This window comes from Lissotriton vulgaris, chromosome 4_1 (assembly GCF_964263255.1).
Source record: "Lissotriton vulgaris chromosome 4_1, aLisVul1.2, whole genome shotgun sequence".
Taxonomy (NCBI): Eukaryota; Metazoa; Chordata; class Amphibia; order Caudata; family Salamandridae; genus Lissotriton; species Lissotriton vulgaris.
Genome location: NC_141691.1, coordinates 1,359,774,627 through 1,359,795,330, shown reverse-complemented (window position 1 = coordinate 1,359,795,330; position 20,704 = coordinate 1,359,774,627). Strand labels below are relative to the sequence as shown.

At 53.4% G+C, this 20,704-nt stretch overlaps 1 protein-coding gene and 1 pseudogene across 2 annotated transcripts in view; one reads left to right on the top strand and one right to left on the bottom strand.

Moving 5' to 3' along the window:
• The window catches only part of LPIN2 (lipin 2), a 791,695-nt gene that overhangs the window by 198,521 nt on the left and 572,470 nt on the right, over window positions 1-20,704 (bottom strand). The window lies entirely within an intron of this gene.
• Window positions 1-20,704, top strand: part of LOC147723989 (uncharacterized) — a 38,927-nt pseudogene that overhangs the window by 17,485 nt on the left and 738 nt on the right.

The window sequence follows — 20,704 nt, the reverse complement described above, 5'->3', positions numbered from 1 at the left end:
AGGGGACACCACGCATGGACACAGGAGTTAAGCAGAGTCCGCAGTCACCTTTCACACCCTCTTATCTCACCTTCCCTCAGTCAACCTCCTAAATACAGAAATTCGTCTCCCAGCCTGTATGGTTTCTGAAAGTTTTTTTCCAGATGTTCTATGGGTTAGACCATTGGTTCCCAAACGTTTTGGAACCAAAACCCAATTTTTAGAACAACAAACATTCACGACCCACCTACCTTTGAAGGACATGAGGAGGGGTGATTTTTTAATGTAACTAAAGCATCATGTTTTAGCACATTGTCATTTACAACAAGCATAGGCACAGCCAATAGGTCTCGCCTTTGGGACCTTATAAGAATTGTGTTATGCAGCACAATACCCTTGGTGCAACAACATCAACTGTTGCATGGCTAAACAATTATAAGGTCCCAAAGGCGAGACCTATTTGCTCTGCCAATGCTTGTTTGATATGCCAGAGGCAGTGCATTAGATTGGGTGGAGTAGCATTTTTCCAATTCCAGTAGATATGATGCCCCTAGGCAATTGGTGCCTAAGGCTCAGTGGCCAACTCAGAAGCGACGCAGAGCTCCTGGTCCCCGTGAATTGTCCTGTGTAGCTCCCTATCCGCAGCAGGCCTCAGAAGGCCAGAGAGGGCTCTGCACTTGTAGCACAAGTTACTACTTGTGTAACAATATATCTGTAAGAGACATTAGTTAGTGATAGATTCCTTACCTTAGAATATCCCCAGGCGTCAGACTGGATCCGGAAATTTTTGCGTAACTGTACCCTTGCTGGTCGGTAGGCGTCGTCTGCGGCTCCGCGTCCGTCGTCGGCGTCGTGGGCGCCGTGATGACGTCGACGGAGTACTTAGACACCGCCTCCGCGTGCTGACGTCAGTTCTTAGACACAGCTTTTCCGTGCCAGAAACGCAGAGCTATGCTAAAAACCAACACAGGTGCCTTGAAACTAGGGCCCTGAAAGGGGATGACCTTAACCCTAGATATCGGTTCGCAGAACGGGGAGGATGGGTGGGTCGGTAAGGAATCTATCACTAACTAATGTCTCTTACAGATATATCGTTACACAAGTAGTAATTTGTGCATCTGAAAGAGGCACGTTAGTGATAGATTCCTTACCTTAGAATAGATACCCCAGCAATACCAACCCCGGTGGTGGGTCTGCGAACCAATAATCACACCAGAAAGTCCTGGAGGACGGAACGGCCAAAGAAGCCATGCCTCCGGACTTGGCTGTCCAGGCAATAGTGTCTTGCAAACGTGTGCAGCGAGGCCCGCGTAGCTGCCTGCCAAATGTCCTGCAAGGGCACTCCTCGGTCCAAGGCAGTTGTAGTCGCTGTGGCCCGAGTGGAATGAGCCCTACAGGGGGTTCCTTCTAAGCCAAGGAGTAACACGCCTGGATACACAAGGTGATCCACCGCGAGAAGGTCCGCTTGTGTACCGCTTTTCCCTTCTTAGCGCCCATGTAACCAACAAAGAGTTGGTCATCCACCCGGAACTGGCGTGTGCGATCCAGATAGAACGAGAGCGCACGTTTTGGGTCCAGACGGTGGAGCCTCTCTTCCTCTCTCGAGGGATGCGGAGGCGGAAAGAAGGTGGGCAAGGTGATGGATTGCCCGATGTGGAAGGCCGTGACTACCTTGGGCAGGAAGGAGGGCCTTGTCCGCAACACAATCTTGTCTGGATGGACCGAAAGGAAAGGAGGTTTACAGGATAGAGCCTGGAGCCCATTCACCCTCCTGGCAGAGGTGATGGCTACCAGGAAGGCAGTCTTCAAAGTAAGAAGGCGGAGAGGACAGTTGTGAAGTGGGCTCGAAGGGAGCGCACATCAGAAAAGTAGGAACCAAGTTCAAGTCCCACTGAGGCATCACAAAGGGCAGAGGAGGGAACGTATGCGTGATGCCTTTCAAGAATCGATTAACAATAGGGTGTAGGAAGGTACATCCTGACTATGGTTGCCCCCAACTTTTTGCCCTGTGTTTTAGCTGGTTTTGGACATAGTCGACCTGGGACCCTGCCAATCAGGACCCCAGGCCTACTGCTCTCTCTTTAAAATGGATTCCATGTACCCTAGGTGCATTTCCAATTGGTACTGGGCCACCTTATCAGACCCCGTAACGCAGGGCATAGGTGTACCCAGGGCCGCCAGGGGCTGCAGCATGTATTATGCCACCCCTGGCTGGCCTCCTAAATTTGACACAACTGGCTGCATGACAGCTGGGGGCAAAGTCGTGTACTCACCCTTTGCTTTAGGTATAGTAGCCCTATATCTAACCGTACAATGGACGCACGAGTTCCTATCAGTCACTCCTATGGCAGGCCTTGACAATCCTGAAGGCAGAGTGCGTGGGCTCGTGTGAACTAGGCTCTGGCCCGAGCCGGGCCCGGTTGCAGCTTGCGGGACAAAGACCCAATGGCTGGTCCATGATAACGCGTACCACATCGGTAACTTCGGTGTCGCGTTATCAAGACATGTCGAGTAAGGTGTCATACGAATCGGGATGCTGCCCCCTCACAAATTCTGGCGACGAGGTTAGCATTCCGCCCTTCTAGAGGGACACAACATGTACGTAACTGTGAACCCCGGTTAAAGTTAACTAAAGCCTCAGCTCCACAAAATGGATGCTGCCACCACAGACACGAGTCTGACCTCCTGCTGCTGGGAGTCCTTCCAGCGAGGAGAGCTTGGACAAAGGGTTTCCTGTCGAGGGCGGTGTTCGCACCGTCCCAGACAGGGTTTGTGTATTCTGGGTAGGTAGGGCTTTTGCGAGAAGGTGACTGCGGAGTGGCACCCCGGTGCTCACTACGCATCTGCCGGTCAGAACCAGTTCCAGGGGCGCCAGCCCTGGCCTGGGGAAAGTCCGGCAGGGGAGAGGGTTGTAACTACCTCCCTTCCTGGTCCCACCCTTAGGGCAGGACCTAGTCATGTACCCACCCCTTTCTTTAGAATAAAGGCCGGAGCGGGGACCCTTCCAAATTAGATCATCTTTGAATCAAGAACTACTTTCTACGAAAGGACATTCAAGACTCTTCTTAAGATTTCTCCCTTGTGACTAAGGAGTAGTCACCCTGCATCAGCGGGCACCATCTAAGAACTCTGCGGTTTGCTGTAAGTCCTTCCTCAAGGAATCCGACGGCCCAGCTCGACGAGAACCGGCTTCCCTGGCACCTCTGACCTCTACCCACGTCATCAGCTCAGCTGTGATCTGTGGGTGCGACGAGACCTCGAGGGACCGGCCATCATCAGAACCTGCACGCTCTTAACCAGCACGACCTTCGAAGCAATTCCCTTATGAGTGCTCTGGGGTCCGAGAAGCCCCGACCCTGAGCCGCTCCAGCACCGAAGTGCAGTCTCCCAGCATCTCCACGATCTGCGTGGGGCCCTTCTGCTCGCTGCTCAGCACGTTGTCTGGTCACTAGCCGCTGGCTTGTGCCCTTCTGTGACGACATCCGACAATCAACACTGCTGGTCTGGTTGCTCCAGACTGGCCCTTGCTTCCATCTTTGCGAGAAGCACCCCGGACCCTCCTGGTCCACTCAAGACGCCATCTTAGGCCCACCACGTGGCCCTGAGATCTGCCAAGGCTTGTTGCCCCATCCTGGGCCCAGCGACGCCGACAGCATCATCCTTCGTGGGACAGCTCGCACCTCCGCCGTGGTCGCCGACAACGCCTCCTGGTCCGTGAGACTGCAGAGCCTAGCGTCGCCCACTCACCTGGTCGAGGTGACGGCCAACCGGTGCCTTCCTGGTACCCTCTGACTACTGGCTAGTAGTACGAACTTGGTCCCCTCTGCTTTCAGGTATCAACAATCTCTGATCCAGGCTTGGATCTCTACGAACTATTCATCACTGGTCGCCGGCCAGCAACTCCTTTTCTTCCGGCTCCTGGCTCGTCAGCGAAGACCCCGACGCCTGTAAGACTTGTGCAGCCGCAGCCCTCGTGGCTAGGTAACTCGGCATTTCGGTGCCTGCATAGCCTCTTTACTCTAGGGTCCCGAGTCCCTCGCTTCCGACTTGCCTTATCGGGTCCGCCCGAGACCTTAAACTTTCCGTGTCCTCGGACACTTGTTTTATTGTGCACTTGAAGTATTTTCCTAAGAGATTTGGTTTGTGCTTAGTACCCTGTCCTCATAAAGAGTACAGGGCTGTTGTGATTCTTAATAAATATACTGTTTATTTTCATAACACTTGTGTGGTGTCCTTTCACTTAGTGTTCAAGGGGTATATGTGGTATAACAGCTGGCTTAACACGCCCTCTCGAGTCTTTAGCCTTAGACTGCTCGTATCCACGCTACTAGGATAGCTGGTCTATAGGTTGACTTACAACCAAACACCATAAGGGTCGTTGGAACGATACATAGCGGTCGCTAGAATAGCGAACGTTGCATATCGGGCCAACTTCTCACATAGGGCACTTGAAAAAAGAAGGTGGATCAGGCAGCCTCAAAAAGGCTAAAAGAGCAGAAAGGTAGCCCTTGATAGTGCCCAGAGCAGAGCCCTGCTGGGCAAGAGAAAGAAGAAAGAGAAGAACCTCAGAAAGAGGGGCAGAGAGAGGATCCACAGCCTTTGCTGTGCACCATGCCACAAATCTGTTCCACCTGCAGGCGTATACCGACTTTGTGGAGGGACGCCTGGCTGCCAGAATGATGTTACAGACTTCAGGAGGCAAGTCAAATGGCCTCAACTGTCGCCGCTCAATCTCCAAGCATGGAGGTGGAGACTGGACAGGTTCGGGTGTAGGACCGTCCCCTGTTGCTGCGACAGAAGGTCTTCCTGAAGAGGCAGACGAACCGGGGGATCGACTGACATACTGAGTAGCTCGGGATACCAGTATCTTCGAGCCCAGTCCAGAGCCACAAGGATGACTTGTGCCCGGTCGCGCCTGATCTTTTTCAGCACTCTGGGCAGAAGTGGTATAGGCGGAAAGGCGTACAACAGACCGCAACTCCACTCGCGACGAAAAGCGTCTCCGAGCGAGTGCCGCCTTGGAAATTCCAACGCGCAGAACTGATGACATTGCGCGTTCTCTTCAGTGGCGAATAGATCTAACCAAGGCTCTCCCCACTGCAGAAAGAGACCTTGCGCCACTTCCGAGTTCAGACGCCATTCGTGATCCATCATGCACCGTTCAGAGAACCTGCCAGGTGTTGAACCACCAGGGTCACGCCCTGATGTTCCAGCCATTGCCAGAGGTGCAGAGCCTCCTGGCAGAGGGTCCACAACCCCACCCTGCCCTGTTTGTTGCAGTACCACATGGCGGTGGTGTTGTCCGTAAACACCTGCACTACACTCCCTCGGACAGAGGGGAGGAATGCCTTCAGTGCTAGACGACTTACCCGCAGCTCCAAAATGTTGATATGGAACTGGGACTCCGCCGGAGACCAGAGGCCTCTGATCTCCGCCTCTCCCATGTGGCCTCCCCAGCCCTGGAGGGACGCGTCAGCCACAACTACGTGCTCCGGTTGGGGAAGGGAGAGGGATCTGCCGCTGACCCAATCGCGGTCCGTGAGCCACCACTGCAGCTGTCTCGCAGTGCCCTCCGAGATCAGGACATGGTCGGACAGGTTGCCCTGGTGCTGGGCCCACTGAAACTGCAGGTCCCACTGCAGAGCCCGCATCCGCCAACGGGCGTGATGCACCAGAAGGATGCAGGAAGCCATCAACCCAAGAAGCAGCAGCGTCAACCTGACCGAAACTCAGGATAAAGGCTGTAAGATTGGAATCAGAGCCTGTATATCCCGAACCCGCTGTTCGGGTGGGTAAACCCGAAACTGCGCCGAGTCGAGAACCGCTCCGATGAAAAGGAGCTTCTGAGAGGGGCACAGGTGTGACTTCGGCACATTGATGGAGAACCCTAGCTGGTGCAAGAGGTCTGCCGTAGTCTGGAGGTGGCTGACGACTGTCTGGGGCGAGCCCGTCTTCAACAACCAGTCGTCGAGGTAAGGAAAGACTCGCACACTCCTGAGGCGGAAGCCGGGAGATCACTTGCTTTTAAAAATTGTATTTCTCGTGTTACTAATTGCAGATTCTTTGTATTTTGAACTCCACTCACCCTTCTGGCACCACCGCAGCGTGCTCCAGAACCGCCTAAACAGCGAACTCTTCGCTGCAACAAACGCCCCAAAATCAAAACAATTCTGCCGCCATTGACGGCGAGGAACGAGGCCACGCCTACCCTTAGGCCACGCCCACTCGCCCACCGCAGTATAAAACGCTGCTGACAGCGCAACTAACCAGAACCTCGCACACTCCTGAGGCGGAAGCCGGGAGATCACTTGCTTTTAAAAATTGTATTTCTCGTGTCACTAATTGCAGATTCTTTGTATTTTAAACTCCACTCACCCTTCTGGCACCACCGCAGCGTGCTCCAGAACCGCCTAAACAGCGAACTCTTCGCTGCAACAAACGCCCCAAAATCAAAACAATTCTGCTGCCATTGACGGCGAGGAACGAGTCCACGCCTACCCTTAGGCCACGCCCAACCGCCCCTTTTCCACCCTTAAAAAGATGTGCAACCACCGGACGCGCAGCGGACGGGCGCTGCGGGCGCGCCGTCAGCGCGCCAAAGACGAGCCAAAGGCAAGCCCGTCTGGGCCCGTCCGGGCCCAGCCGGCCCCAGGCCCTGCCACTCTGCCATTTTTAGCCAGGAACGACCGGACCTACTCCCGTGAGGACCTACTAGTCTTAAACACCCAAAAACATCCCTCCTGCACGCGCATCCTGAAGGGCGATAAGCAATTCACCAGATGCAACATCTGCAACCCTGCAGATCAGAACCCGGTACACAAGGGCTTGCACCTAGGCCTACTCAACTGCAGGTCGCTCGTAAAGCACTCGCACGAAGTTAACCTTCTAATCACAAACCACGCCTTAGACATCTTGTTTCTCACAGAAACCTGGCTCACCCCCAGCAGTGGCCCCGACATCGTCCTTGCACTCCCCCCCGGGTACTTTATGTGCTCGTTGAATAGACCAGAGGAGGTGGATTAGCTATAATAATTATGGACGGCCTCACCTGTAGAACATCTGATGGCAACATCAAGGGACACGAAAGCTGCCACTTCACTATACAAATTTCCCCAGTTACCTCGCTGTCGGGAACGCTGGTATATCGCCCACCGGGCAATCTAGCAGACTTTCCGAACAAAATTATTGATCAGACCTCCATTAAATGTACGTCTTCCACTAACTACATACTACTGGGAGACCTCAATGTACACTTCTTGGACCCGGTCGACAAGCAGGCCAGTGAACTACTACAGGACATCACCTCCATTGGCCTAGACCTAAAAAACCCACAGGCCACTCATGAAAGAGGGCAACTGCTTGATCCCATCTTTTCAAACATCCCTGACCTGAAAACCCTTGACCATATCCCCCTCCCCTGGACTGACCACTTCCTGGTCCCCCTCGTATGGGACATCAACACTCCACCCCCTCAACCTCCCAAAACTAGAACTCATACGAGACGATGGCAGAAACTGGAACCAGACGTATGGGCAGCCAAACTAAGGGAACATGTTCCCTACCCCTTTCAAGACACCATAACAGGGGACAAGGAATTTAACACCTGGGTCACCCAATCGCTTGACGCCATCCTGCCTAAAACCCACTCTCTGAAACACACCAAGAGAGTTAACCCCTCACCCTGGTATACCCCCGAACTCAACCTTCTGCGTAAGGTTTGTAAAAGGAATGAACGCCTCTGGAGGAAGGAAAAAACAGAGGAAAAAAAGAAACATTCCGTACCTCCGTAAAATCCTACAAAAAGGAGTTACGCAACACCAAAATCTGTTTCTACGAGAGCAGAATTAAAAACGCTGCCTGCTCGGCTCACGAAACCTACTCCGTTCTCAAAGAACTCCTCCACGCCCCGACCCCCCACTCAAACCTCTCGATCCTAAAGAAGCAGAAAGCAAATGCACCAATCTAGCCACCTTCTTTGACGAGAAGATCCAAAAAATTCTCCTGGCTATACCCCCCCCTGAATCGGCCCACACGGATCGGGATCCCACCATCACTACCACTAACCCCCCCCCTCCCTTCTGATAGCCCCCAACCCTCCCTGGATGCCTTTGGCCCAGTGACAACGGAAGAGGTAGGGGCAACTTTGGCCTCAATTAAAAGTGGCTCCCCCCTCGACCCCGCACCCGTCCGCTTCCTGAAAAAAGTGTCTAGCACCATTATCCCCCCCTCACGGCTCTAATTAACTCCTCCCTTTCGGAGGGCACAGTTCCCCCCAGCTGGAAAGCGGCAGCAGTTAAAGGCCTTCTAAAAAAACCCTCCCTAGACCCGCAGGACCTTTCCAATTACAGGCCCATCTCCCTTCTCCCAGGAAACAGCAAGATCGCGGAGAAGTTGGTGAAGAAACAACTGTCACGTTTCCTAGAGAGCAATAACCTATTAGGGGTCTCCCAGACAGGGTTCCGTCCAGGCCAGGGCACCGACATCGCCCTCCTGGCAGCAGTAGAGAAGGCCAGAAGCATTCTGGATACGGGAGGATCAGTGGCAGTGATCCTCCTGGACCTCAGTGCGGCCTTCGACACTGTAGACGATCCCACCCTAATCCAACGACTGGGAGAAATTGGATTAAAGGGTATGGCCCTGAAGTGGCTAAAATCCTTCTTATCAGGACGTTCCTTCCAGGTTTGGGAGAACGACAGCCACTCACCTATCATCCCCCTCCGATGTGGAGTACCGCAGGGCTCATCCCTGAGCCCTACGTTATTTAACGTGTACATGGCCCCACTGGAGAAGAGGGTCCGTTCGTTCGGCGTGTCAATTATCAACTACGCCGACGACACCCAGTTGATTGTAACCCTGTCACACCCCCATCACGCCCCCTCTGATCTTCACAGTTGTCTCTCCGAAGTCCACCGATGGATGAATCTTTCATCGTTAAAGCTGAACGGGTCAAAGACCGAGATACTCATGCTGGGTCACAAGGGGCCTTCCCTGCTACTTCACCTCTGGCCCAGCTGCTTGGGTGACCCTCCCGCACCCAAGGACGAGGTTAAAAGCCTGGGCGTGTGGATCGAGAAGGACATGAGCTTTAAAACTCAGGCAAAAAAGACGGCAGGGACACGCTTTGGTCTCATCAGAGCCTGTAGGAAGATCTTCCCCCTGATCCCCGCAAACGCGAGGAGGCTCCTCATTCAGGGTCTAATCCTGGCGAGATTGGACTACTGCAACGCTATCTACCTGGGAGCTCCCGAAGCCACCCTTAACACGTTGCAGAAAGTCCAAAACGCCGCCGCCCGCCTACTTACGGGCACACCTGCAAGATCCTCTGCCAAGCCAGCTCTCAAGTCTCTGCACTGGCTCCCAGTCAGAGAAAGGGTCGTCTTCAAGGCCCTCTGCTTGGCCCACAAAACCCTCAACAATAACGGCCCCCCCCTTCTCAAGGAACTCTTAATCCCCTACAAGGCGGAAAGAGATCTCCGGTCCAGCGGAGAAAATCTTATCTCAGTCCCCAGAGTCAAAAAAGCTAAGACCGGTGGCCGTCGCTTCTCGGTCCACACGGCCAAACACTGGAATCACCTACCACGAAGACTGAGAACAGAATCGAATTACCTCCAGTTCAGGAAATCTTTAAAGACTCTCCTTTTCCCTCAAACATAATTTCGTTAGATGGCTGAAACCCCTGGAGAAGCAGGTCAGCGCTGGGATGCTTATTGAGTTACTACGCGCTTTACAAAACCATTAAATTAATAAATTAAATAAATCCCTAACCTGCGCAGATGAGCTGCGACCACCGCCATCCCCTTCGTGAACACCCGTGGGGCGCTTGTAAGGCCGAAGGGGAGCATGGTAAACTGAAAGTGCTCGTGGCCTACCGTGAACCGCAGGTAACGCCGGTGGGACGGCAAGACGGGGATGTGGAAATAAGCGTCCTACAAGTCCAACGCTACCATCCAGTCTCCTGGGTCCAGGGCAGCTAAGATCTGAGCTGTAGGAGGGTGGATACCTGACTAAGGTTACCCCCAACTTTTTTCCTGGTGTTTTGCTGGTTTCCCGACTTAGTTGACCTGGGACCCTGCCATTCAGGGCTCCAGGCCTACTGCTCTCTCTGTAAAATGGATTCCGTGTACCTTAGGTGCATTTACCAATTGGTACTGGGCCACCTTATCAGACCCTGTAACTCAGGGCATAGGTGTACCCAGGGCCTACCAGGGGCTGCAGCATGTATTATGCCACCCCTGGCTGGCCATCTAAATCTGACAAAACTGGCTGCACGACAGCTGGGGCAAGGTGGTGTAATCACCCTTTGCTTTAGATATAGTATACCTATATCTAACCTTAAAATGGACACATATATTCCTATCAGTCACTCCTATGGCAGGCCTTGACAATCCTGAAGGCAGAGTGCTTGGAATTATGTGAGATGGTGCTCTGGCCTGAGCTGAGCCCGTCTACAGCTTGCGGAAGCAAGTCCTAATAGCTGTTCTATGATAACGTGTACCATATACTCTTAAGTGCCTTATAATCCTCGCGGTTATTTGCCAACTTTGGTATCGCTTTATCAAAACATGTCGAGTAAGGTGTCATACGAATTGGAATACTAACCCCTCGCCAATTCTGGCGACGGGGTTAGCATTCCACCCTTCTAGAGGGACACGACATGTATGTAACTGTGAACCCCGGTTAAAGTTTACTCAAGCCTCAGCATCACAAAATGGATGCTGCCACCACAGACACAAGTCTGACCTCCTGCTGCTGGGAGTCCTTCCAGCGAGGAGAGCTTGGACAAAGGGTTTCCTGTCAGGGGCGGTGCTAGCACCATCCCAGACAGGGTTTTGTTTATCCTAGGTAGGCAGGGCTGAATAGGAAGGTGACTGCAAGTGGCACCCCGGTGCTCACTGTGCATATGCCGGCTTGAACCAGTTCCAGGGGCACACCAGCCCCTGAGCTGGGTAAAGTCCGGACCGGGGAGAGGGGTGTAACCACCCCCCTTCCTGGTCCCACCCATGGGCAGGACCTAGTCGCGTACCAGCCCCTTTCTTTAGAATAAAGGTAGGAGCGGGGACCCTTCCAAATTAGATCATCTTTGAATCCTGAAACTACTTTCTACGAAAGGAACTTAAGACTTCTTCCTAAGATTTCTCCCTTGTGACTAAGGAGTAGTCACCCTGCAGCAGCAGGTACCACCTAAGTATCTTGCGGTTTGCGGAAACGTCCTTCCTCCGGAACCAGACTGCCCAGCTCGACGAGACCCGGACTCCCTGCCCTCTCTGACTTCAACCTGCCTCTACAGCACAGCTGAGAACCGTAGGTGCGACGAGACCAGAGGACCCCGGCGATCATCAGAACCAGCACGACACTGAACCAGCACGACCACCGAGGGACCCTCGAGTGGGTGCACTGGGGTAAGAGAAGCCCCAACCCCAAGCAGCACGAGCTCCAAGGACCAGCCCCCCAGCATCCACCAGATCTGCGTGGGGCCCTTTTGCTCCTGGGTTGCGGCTCCGTTGTCCGGTCACTTGCCCATTGGCTAGTGACCATCCAGACGACGACCTACGTTGTTTTCACCGCTGGTCTGGCTCCTCTAGACTGGCCCTAGTCTCCTCCTGAAGGGGACCCTCCTCGGACCCTCCTGGTCCACTCAAGACGCCATTTTGTGTAGCCACGTGGGCTTGCCGTAGCCAAGGCTTGTTGCCTCCTTCACCGGATCCAGCATCGCCAGCAGCAGACATCCGACGTGGGACAGCTCACAGACCTCCAGCCTGGTCGACATCAGCGCCCCTGGTCCGTGCAGCAGCAGAATCCCGTGTCACCTCTTCGCCTGGCTGAGTGACCTCGTCCGGTGCCATCCTGGTGCCCACCTAATCACTGGCTAGTGATTCAGAACTTGGTCCCCTCTGCTTACAGGTACTCTTCAACTGATCCAGTCCTTGGATCAGCCCGGAACATCTTCACTGGTCGCCTGCCAGCAACTTCCACTTCAGGCTCGTCAACGAGGATTCCCGACGACACTTGAACCCTATGCAGCCGCAGCCCCTGGGCTAGGTAAACCGAGTACCACGGTGCTCCAGCGTAGATCCACTCTCTAAGTGTCTAGATCCACTTTCGTTTTTGACCTACCTAGTCGGGTTCGCCCGAGAACACTAGCTTTTGCATTTACTAGGATCCATAGACTTTGTCCCACATTACGCGTGAGAGTTTCCACTCTGCACACGACGTCCCTAGGCCTCTTGCTTCTAATCTATGGGTTCAGCATTGTAGGTCCAGCGGTTCTAAAGTCTCTGAGAGTAGTACTTACCTGCTAGTAATTTCGCATTCCACTTTTAGAGTATATGGTTTTTCGTGCCCCTCGGGCATTTGTGTAAATTGTGCGACTTTCAGTATTTCTTTAAGAGCTTTGTATTGTGCTTAGCGCCCTGTCCTCATAAAGAGTCCAGGGCTGTTGTGTTATAATAAATATCCTTTTATTTTCATAACAACTTGTTTGGTGTCCTTTCACTTGGTGTTCAAGGGGTATATGTGATGGTATAACAGCTGGCTTAACACGCCCTCTAGAGTTTAGCCTAAAGACTGCTCTTGTCCATGCTACTAGGATAGCTGGTCTATAAGGTTGACTTACAACCAATCATCAATAAGGGTCGTTTGGTATGATACATAGTGATCACTAGAATAGTGAGCTCTGCATATCAGGCCAACTTCTCACATTGGTGAGCAGCGGTTGGGATTTGAGCTTGCTGTTGTTTTACCACACGTATCCTAAGAATATCATTTGAAAGATCACGTAAGTACCAAGGTACATATAACTTAGCTTAGAATACTCTGAGTTCCACTGAACCAGCTGTTGTAGTTTAACAGGGCCTAGCACACCCTGACTACAACTCTTAGAGACCAGTAGGCAAACAAATAGTGTAGGTAGGTGCATCACTTACACCACACTAGAAGCATGTCAGACAAAGGAGGGAACTCAGAGCCCCCCCCCCCCCCCTTGTGTCAGTTGACCCTCCACAGGTCATATCAAGATATGCTGCTCTTAGCTTCCAGGAGATGAGACAAGTGTGTACCTCCAGGAAGCTAAAACAGGGTTCTAACCCTACCATCCCATTCCTGATTGGTCTCTTAGAGACCTATGATGCCAGGAGGGCTTCTAATACAGGCCCTTCTAATCCAGATGGGAACATGCCCCCCTTAGAGGGAACCCTTTGGGACCCTGACCTTAACCTCAATGAAGCAGTCAGTGAAGGTGAGGAAGAGGATCAGGAGTTGTCAGGGGATGAGGCAGACAAGGGTCAGGTAGAAGTCAGTAGACTCACCAGGACCAACTTAAGTAGGCATGAGAATGGACTTGGGGGAGCCCCAGGCCCACTCTCAGGCAGGCTTAACATTGGGAGTGGACGAGTTAGGTCTCTATCCAGAGGCTCTAACAGATTCATTCGAACCAATGGCTCTCAGACCTCTTCTCACAGAGGGATGACATCCCCTCAGAGGAGAGAGCATGAGGCCAAGATGAGGGAAGTCAATCTGAGGATTGAAAGGGAAGAACTTGCCCTGGCCAAAGAGAGACTTGCCTTTGCTAGAGAGCAGAAATGGAGTGGGACAGACCCCACTGGTGGCAGCATTTTACCTAGAGAAAAAGATAGGAGTTTAGACACTAGACACCTGAGTAAGATAGTGCCCCCCTTTAAACAAGGGGATGACATCCACAAATGGATGACTGCTTTGGAGAGGGCCTGCACTGTCCAGTGCATCCCCCAGAGTCAGTGGGCAGCTATCTTGTGGCTCTCCTTTGAAGGCAAAGGTAGAGATAAGCTCCTCACTACTAGAGCTGAGGATGCTAACAATTACCAAGTCCTGAAGAATACACTGATTGATGGGTTTGGCTTAACAACTGAACAGTACAGGTTGATGTTCAGAGACACCCAGAAAACTCAGTCTCAGGATTGGGCTGACTTTGTTGATTGTGCCACTAAGGCTTTTGAAGGCTGGCTATTGGGAAGTAAGGTTACTGATTTCAAAGGATTGTACAATCTAATTATGAGAGAGCAAGTCTTAAATAATTGTCAGAACCAGTTATTACACCAGCACCTGGTAGACTCTGATCTGACCTCTCCACAAGAATTGGGTAAGAGGGCAGACAAATGGGTCAGAACCAGGGTTAGGCCTAAGAACCAGGGTGGTGACCAAAAGAAAGAATCAACCAAGCCTCAAAAGAAGGGTGGGAATAAATCTTCTGATCAAACCCCAGGGCCCCAAAAATCTCCTGAAAAGGGTGGGTCCCAAAATCCTTCCAATTCCCAAAAGAAACCTTATTGTCATACCTGCAAACAGGTAGGCCATTACAAAACTGACAGCAGTTGCCCAAAGGCCAACAACAATAAGGAGAACATACCCCCAAATAAAACTTCCCAGCCTCCTGTTACTACTAGTAGTAATCCCCCAGGTGGTGGGAGTGCCCCCAAGAATCTGGGTGCATTTTCTTTGGGAGTTCCTGGGGACTCTGGCCTAACCAGGTCCCCTGACTTAGATACTCTTGTCTGTGAGACTGGCATGGGGTTTGCCAAATTCACAGCTTGTCCCAACACGTTGGGCAAGTACAGACAGGAGCCCCTCATCAATGGTTCAAAAGTTGAGGCCTATAGAGACACAGGGGCTAGCATCACCATGGTGACTGAGAGCCTAGTCCCCTCAAGGCAACTTATACCTGGAGCCACATACCTGGTAATGAACATTGATGAAGTGCAGAGAGATCATCCCATGCAGTGGTAAATCTCAGCTGGGGAGGTGTCACTGGTCACAAGAGAGTGGCAGTGTCACCAAACTTGCCTGTAGATTGCCTACTGGGGAATGATTTAGAGATCTCAGCCTGGGCTGAGGTAAAGCAAGAAACCCATTTTAAAATGGCAAACCTCCATGGTAAGGTTAGTGGGGCAGTGATAGCCACAGCCCCAGTCCAAGATGTCCTCTCTGAACAGGTCAGGAGGGATGTGCCAGTCACAGCCCTATCCCAGAAAGATGCCTTTCCTGAACAGGTTGGCAAGGCTGTGATGGTCACAGCCCATACCCAAACTGAGTCCCTTCCTGAAAAGGTTGGTGGAGTTGTGATGGCCACAGCTCAAACTCAGACAGATAATAGTGTTGTGAAGCCTGAAACTATGGATCACTCCACTCAGACAGAGAGCATTGAGGAGGAAGAGGAATCTCCCTCCCACCAGACTTTAGGAAAGGATCAGCCTCCTCAGGGAACTGATCTGACCCCTTGTGAAGGAACTGCCCCAGAGGTAGTCAGGCCTAGCCTGGCAGAGCCCCTGATGTCAGTGGACCCTTCCAAGGTGGGACCCAGTCTGGAGCAGGTAACCTGCCCCTCTCTACCCTGCCTCAGTCAGCCCAGGGCTGTGGAGGTCAGGGAGGCCAGTGGTGGACCCCAAAGGGCCCCCTGTCCAAAAGAAGTTCCAAATCAGCAGATTAAGGGCACTGAAGCTAGTAGTCCTAGCCCAGTGAAAATAAAACAAACTCCTGAGGGATCCCCCTTAAAATTAGCTAGGGACCTCCCACAGATGGACACCGTTGGGCACAGCCAAACCTGGGGCCTAAAAACTCCAACCCTGACCTGTCCCTCCAGTAAGCCAAACAGAGGGACTCAGCCTCCAGCTTTAGGTAGCCAGAGGTTGACCCTGAGAGCTCACAGCAACTCAGTACTGGAAAGAAAGGCACATATGGTGGATAGTGATTGGAGGAAGTTGAGCCCAACATTAGTGGAGTCTCACTTCAGTACTCCATTCCCACACCAGCCTTGTTCTTTGCCAAAACACACCACAGGTAGAGATTCCCTATGGTGGAGACCCTCAGATACCCTTAGGGTGAGGGATTGCTTAGTGGACCATGAGATAGGGGGTAACCATGCCAGTGCATGTACCACCTCATATGGCCACTCAGGCAATATAGGCTTACCTGGTCAAGGATAGCCTTATCTCCATTCGTTTGGGGGGGTGGGGTTGTGTAGGAGGGTGGATACCGGACTATGGTTACCCCCAACTTTTTTCCTGGTGTTTTGCTGGTTTCCCGACTTAGTTGACCTGGGACCCTGCCATTCAGGGCCCCAGGCCTACTGCTCTCTCTGTAAAATGGATTCCGTGTACCTTAGGTGCATTTACCAATAGGTACTGGGCCACCTTATCAGACCCTGTAACTCTGGGCATAGGTGTACCCAGGGCCTACCACGGGCTGCAGCATGTATTATGCCACCCCTGGCTGGCCATCTAAATCTGACACAACTGGCTGCACGACAGTTGGGGCAAGGTGGTGTAATCACCCTTTGCTTTAGATATAGTATACCTATATCTAACCCTAAAATGGACACATATATTCCTATCAGTCACTCCTATGGCAGGCCTTGACAATCCTGAAGGCAGAGTGCTTGGAATTATGTGAGATGGTGCTCTGGCCTGAGCTGAGCCCATCTGCAGCTTGCGGAACCAAGTCCTAATAGCTGTTCCATGATAACGCGTACCATATACTCTTAAGTGCCTTATAATCCTCGCGGTTATTTGCCAACTTTGGTATCGCTTTATCAAAACATGTCGAGTAAGGTGTCATACGAATTGGAATACTAACCCCTCGCCAATTCTGCAACGGGGTTAGCATTCCACCCTTCTAGAGGGACACGACATGTATGTAACTGTGAACCCCGGTTAAAGTTAACTGAAGCCTCAGCTCCACAAAATGGATGCTGCCACCACAGACACAAGTCTGACCTCCTGCTGCTGGGAGTCCTTCCAGCGAGGAGAGCTTGGACAAAGGGTTTCCTGTCAGGGGCGGTGCTAGCACCATCCCAGACAGGGTTTTGTGTATCCTAGGTAGGCAGGGCTGAATAGGAAGGTGACTGCAAGTGGCAGCCCGGTGCTCACTGTGCACATGCCGGCTTGAACCAGTTCCAGGGGCACACCAGCCCCTGAGCTGGGGAAAGTCCGGACAGGGGAGAGGGGTGTAACCACCCCCCTTCCTGGTCCCACCCATGGGCAGGACCTAGTCGCGTACCAGCCTTTTTCTTTAGAATAAAGGTAATAGCGGGACCCTTCCAAATTAGATCCTCTTTGAATCCTGAAACTACTTTCTATGAAAGGAACTCAAGACTTCTTCCTAAGATTTCTCCCTTGTGACTAAGGAGTAGTCACCCTGCAGCAGCAGGCACCACCTAAGTATCTTGCGGTTTGCTGAAACGTCCTTCCTCCGGAACCAGACTGCCCAGCTCGACGAGACCCGGACTCCCTGCACTCTCTGACCTCAACCTGCCTCTACAGCACAGCTAAGAACCGTAGGTGCGACGAGACCAGAGGACCCGGCGATCATCAGAACCAGCACGATACTGAACCAGCACGACCACCGAGGGACCCTCGAGTGGGTGCACTGGGGTAAGAGAAGCCCCAACCCCAAGCAGCACGAGCTCCAAGGACCAGCCCCCCAGCATCCAACAGATCTGCGTGGGGCCCTTTTGCTCCTGGGTTGCTGCTCCGTTGTCCGGTCACTTGCCCGTTGGCTAGTGACCCTCCAGACGACGACCTACGTTGTTTTCACCGCTGGTCTAGCTCCTCTAGACTGGCCCTAGTCTCCTCCTGAAGGGGACCCTCCTCGGACCCTCCTGGTCCACTCAAGACGCCATTTTGTGTCTCCACGTGGGCTTGCCGTAGCCAAGGCTTGTTGCCTCCTTCACCGGATCCAGCATCGCCAGCAGCTGACATCCGACGTGGGACAGCTCGCAGACCTCCAGCCTGGTCGACATCAGCACCCCTGGTCCGTGCAGCAGCAGAATCCCGTGTCACCTCTTCGCCTGGCTGAGTGACCTCGTCCGGTGCCATCCTGGTGCCCACCTAATCACTGGCTAGTGATTCAGAACTTGGTCCCCTCTGCTTACAGGTACTCTTCTTCAACTGATCCAGTCCTTGGATCAGCCCGGAACATCTTCACTGGTCGCCTGCCAGCAACTTCCACTTCAGGCTCCTGGTTCGTCAACGAGGATTCCCGACGACACTTGAACCCTATGCAGCCGCAGCCCCTGGGCTAGGTAAACCGAGTACCACGGTGCTCCAGCGTAGATCCACTCTCTAAGTGTCTAGATCCACTTTCGTTTTTGACCTACCTAGTCGGGTTCGCCCGAGAACACTAGCTTTTGCATTTACTAGGATCCATAGACTTTGTCCCACATTACGCGTGAGAGTTTCCACTCTGCACACGACGTCCCTAGGCCTCCTGCTTCTAATCTAAGGGTTCAGCATTGTAGGTCCAGCGGTTCTAAAGTCTCTGAGAGTAGTACTTACCTGCTAGTAATTTCGCATTCCACTTTTAGAGTATATGGTTTTTCATGCCCCTCGGGCATTTGTGTAAATTGTGCGACTTTCGGTATTTCTTTAAGAGCTTTGTATTGTGCTTAGCGCCCTGTCCTCATAAAGAGTCCAGGGCTGTTGTGTTATAATAAATATCCTTTTATTTTCATAACAACTTGTTTGGTGTCCTTTCACTTGGTGTTCAAGGGGTATATGTGATGGTATAACAGCTGGCTTAACACGCCCTCTAGAGTTTAGCCTAAAGACTGCTCTTGTCCATGCTACTAGGATAGCTGGTCTATAAGGTTGACTTACAACCAATCATCAATAAGGGTCGTTTGGTATGATACATAGTGATCACTAGAATAGTGAGCCCTGCATATCAGGCCAACTTCTCACATGAGCCAGTCAGCATCTTGAACTTCTCCTTCCGGAGGAAGCCGTTGACGTTCCGTAGGTCCAAGATAGGGCCTAGGCCCCCTTTGCCCTTCTTGGGTACTAGAAAGTAGTGGGAGTAGCAACCACGTCCTACTTCTGGCCCAGGAACGCGCTCGATGGCCCCCTTGGCCAAGAGGGCCGAAACTTCCTCCTGCAGAAGCCGCAAATGATCCCCCGATACGCGGTGGTGTTGCGATGGCATGGCTTGAGGGGTCATCTCGAAGGGGAGGGAGTAGCCCCTTCGGACGATCTGCAGCACCCACCTGTCCAAAGTGACAGTGAGCCAGTGAGAGTGGTGATGGCGAACCCTGCCCCCCACTGGCGTCACATGGGCCGAAAAGCACGGACTAGGAGGGTTTAGAGGCAGATGCTGCGGGTGAGGGTATGGACTGGCCTCGCCGTTGTCCCCAACCGCCTCCACAGCGATTTCCACGGCCGCCACCGCGCTGGATGTTAGCCTCCGGCATGTGGCTGGCAGCACGTGTGGGGGCGCCCCTTCCTTGGCCACGAAAGGAGCGAAAGGCACCCGTTTGCTGGCGCGGGCCGAGAGGCCCAAGGACTTGGCCGTAGCTCTGGAGTCTTTAAAGAGCTCAAGCGCATGGTGTGCCTTGTCGCCAAAAAGGCGACGGCCATCAAACGGCATGTCCATCAATGTGTTCTGGACATCGGCCGAAAAGTTGGCAGACCTCAACCAGGCGTGGCGTCTAATCGCCACCGTCGTTGCCATCGCTCTACCTAGTGAGTCGGTGGTATCCAGCCCACACCGGATTGAATATCTGGCTGTATCCCGGCCCTCCTCAAGGGCCTGGCCGAGTTTGGCCCGTAACTCCAACGGACACTCTGGCAGCACTTCCGCAACCGTATCCCACAGAGAGTGGGTGTAGCGGCCCAAGAGGCATGCGGTGTTGGAAGACCGCAGTCCCAGACTAAGGAAGGAGAAGTCCTTTTTACCATACATCTCGTACCTCTTGAATTCCCTGTTCGGCGGAGCCAACGGGAATGCGGTCTGGGAAGTGGATGCCTGGATGACCAGGCTCTCGGGGGTGGGGTGGGAGGAAAGGAAAACCGGGTCACCCGGGGCCGGGCGGTGGCGTCTGGCCACGTTCCTATCTACGGGCGAACGTCGGTCAAGGTCTCATTAAACAGCAGCAGAGGCTTTGTCGGGCATGACTGCAGTTTAAGGACCTCAGTGAGGAGGTTAGTCCTCACGGCCGCAACGGGGAGCTCAAGGCCCAAGGCCTTGGCAGCCCTCATCAACACCACACTGTAAGTTGCCCCCTCCTCCGAAGCCACGGTAGGAGGCGAGACAAAACCAGTGTCTGGAGAGGTGTCCAGACCACTGGCATCCTCAAGTTCACCTGTCCAGTCCTCTTGAGACTGACCTGACACTCTCGGGTCAGAGGGTCCTCAGACCCCTCCCAATACTCATCACCCATCTCCTGATAATCAGGGTTGTCAATTGATGGGGCCGGTTCATTGAAGTAAAACTCCCCAAGCGCCGTCGAGAGCGGCGCCCAGCGGCGCCGTTCCGACGCCGGAACCGGAGCGAGGGAGGCATCGGGGACGGCGCCGCCGCAGGGGACACCTGACGGACCGACGCCGGGGGGGTCGTAAGGTCCACCATCGACGACACAGATCCCGAAGCGGGTCTAGTGGGGTCCAGTGGCGCCGGACCCGAAGGCACCGGCGGCGTCGGGGTCGAAGCACTCGACGGCGTCAGGGCCGAAGCCCCCGACCCGCTAGGGGCCTCAGACGGGTCTGCTGGGCCCGAAGGCCCCGCGGAGCCCGTCTGAGGAGAGAGGGACCTCATGGCCATGAGGAAGCGCTCGATCTTCTCCGGCGTCACGTCTCGCCCAGGGACCGGAGGGTGTGGAGCTGGACGCGGCGCCCGCGACTCCGACGGAGCCGCGTGGGCGGTGTCACCCGTACCCCCGGCCGCGTCGCGCGAGCGTCGGGGGGAGTCAGAAGAGCGATGATGC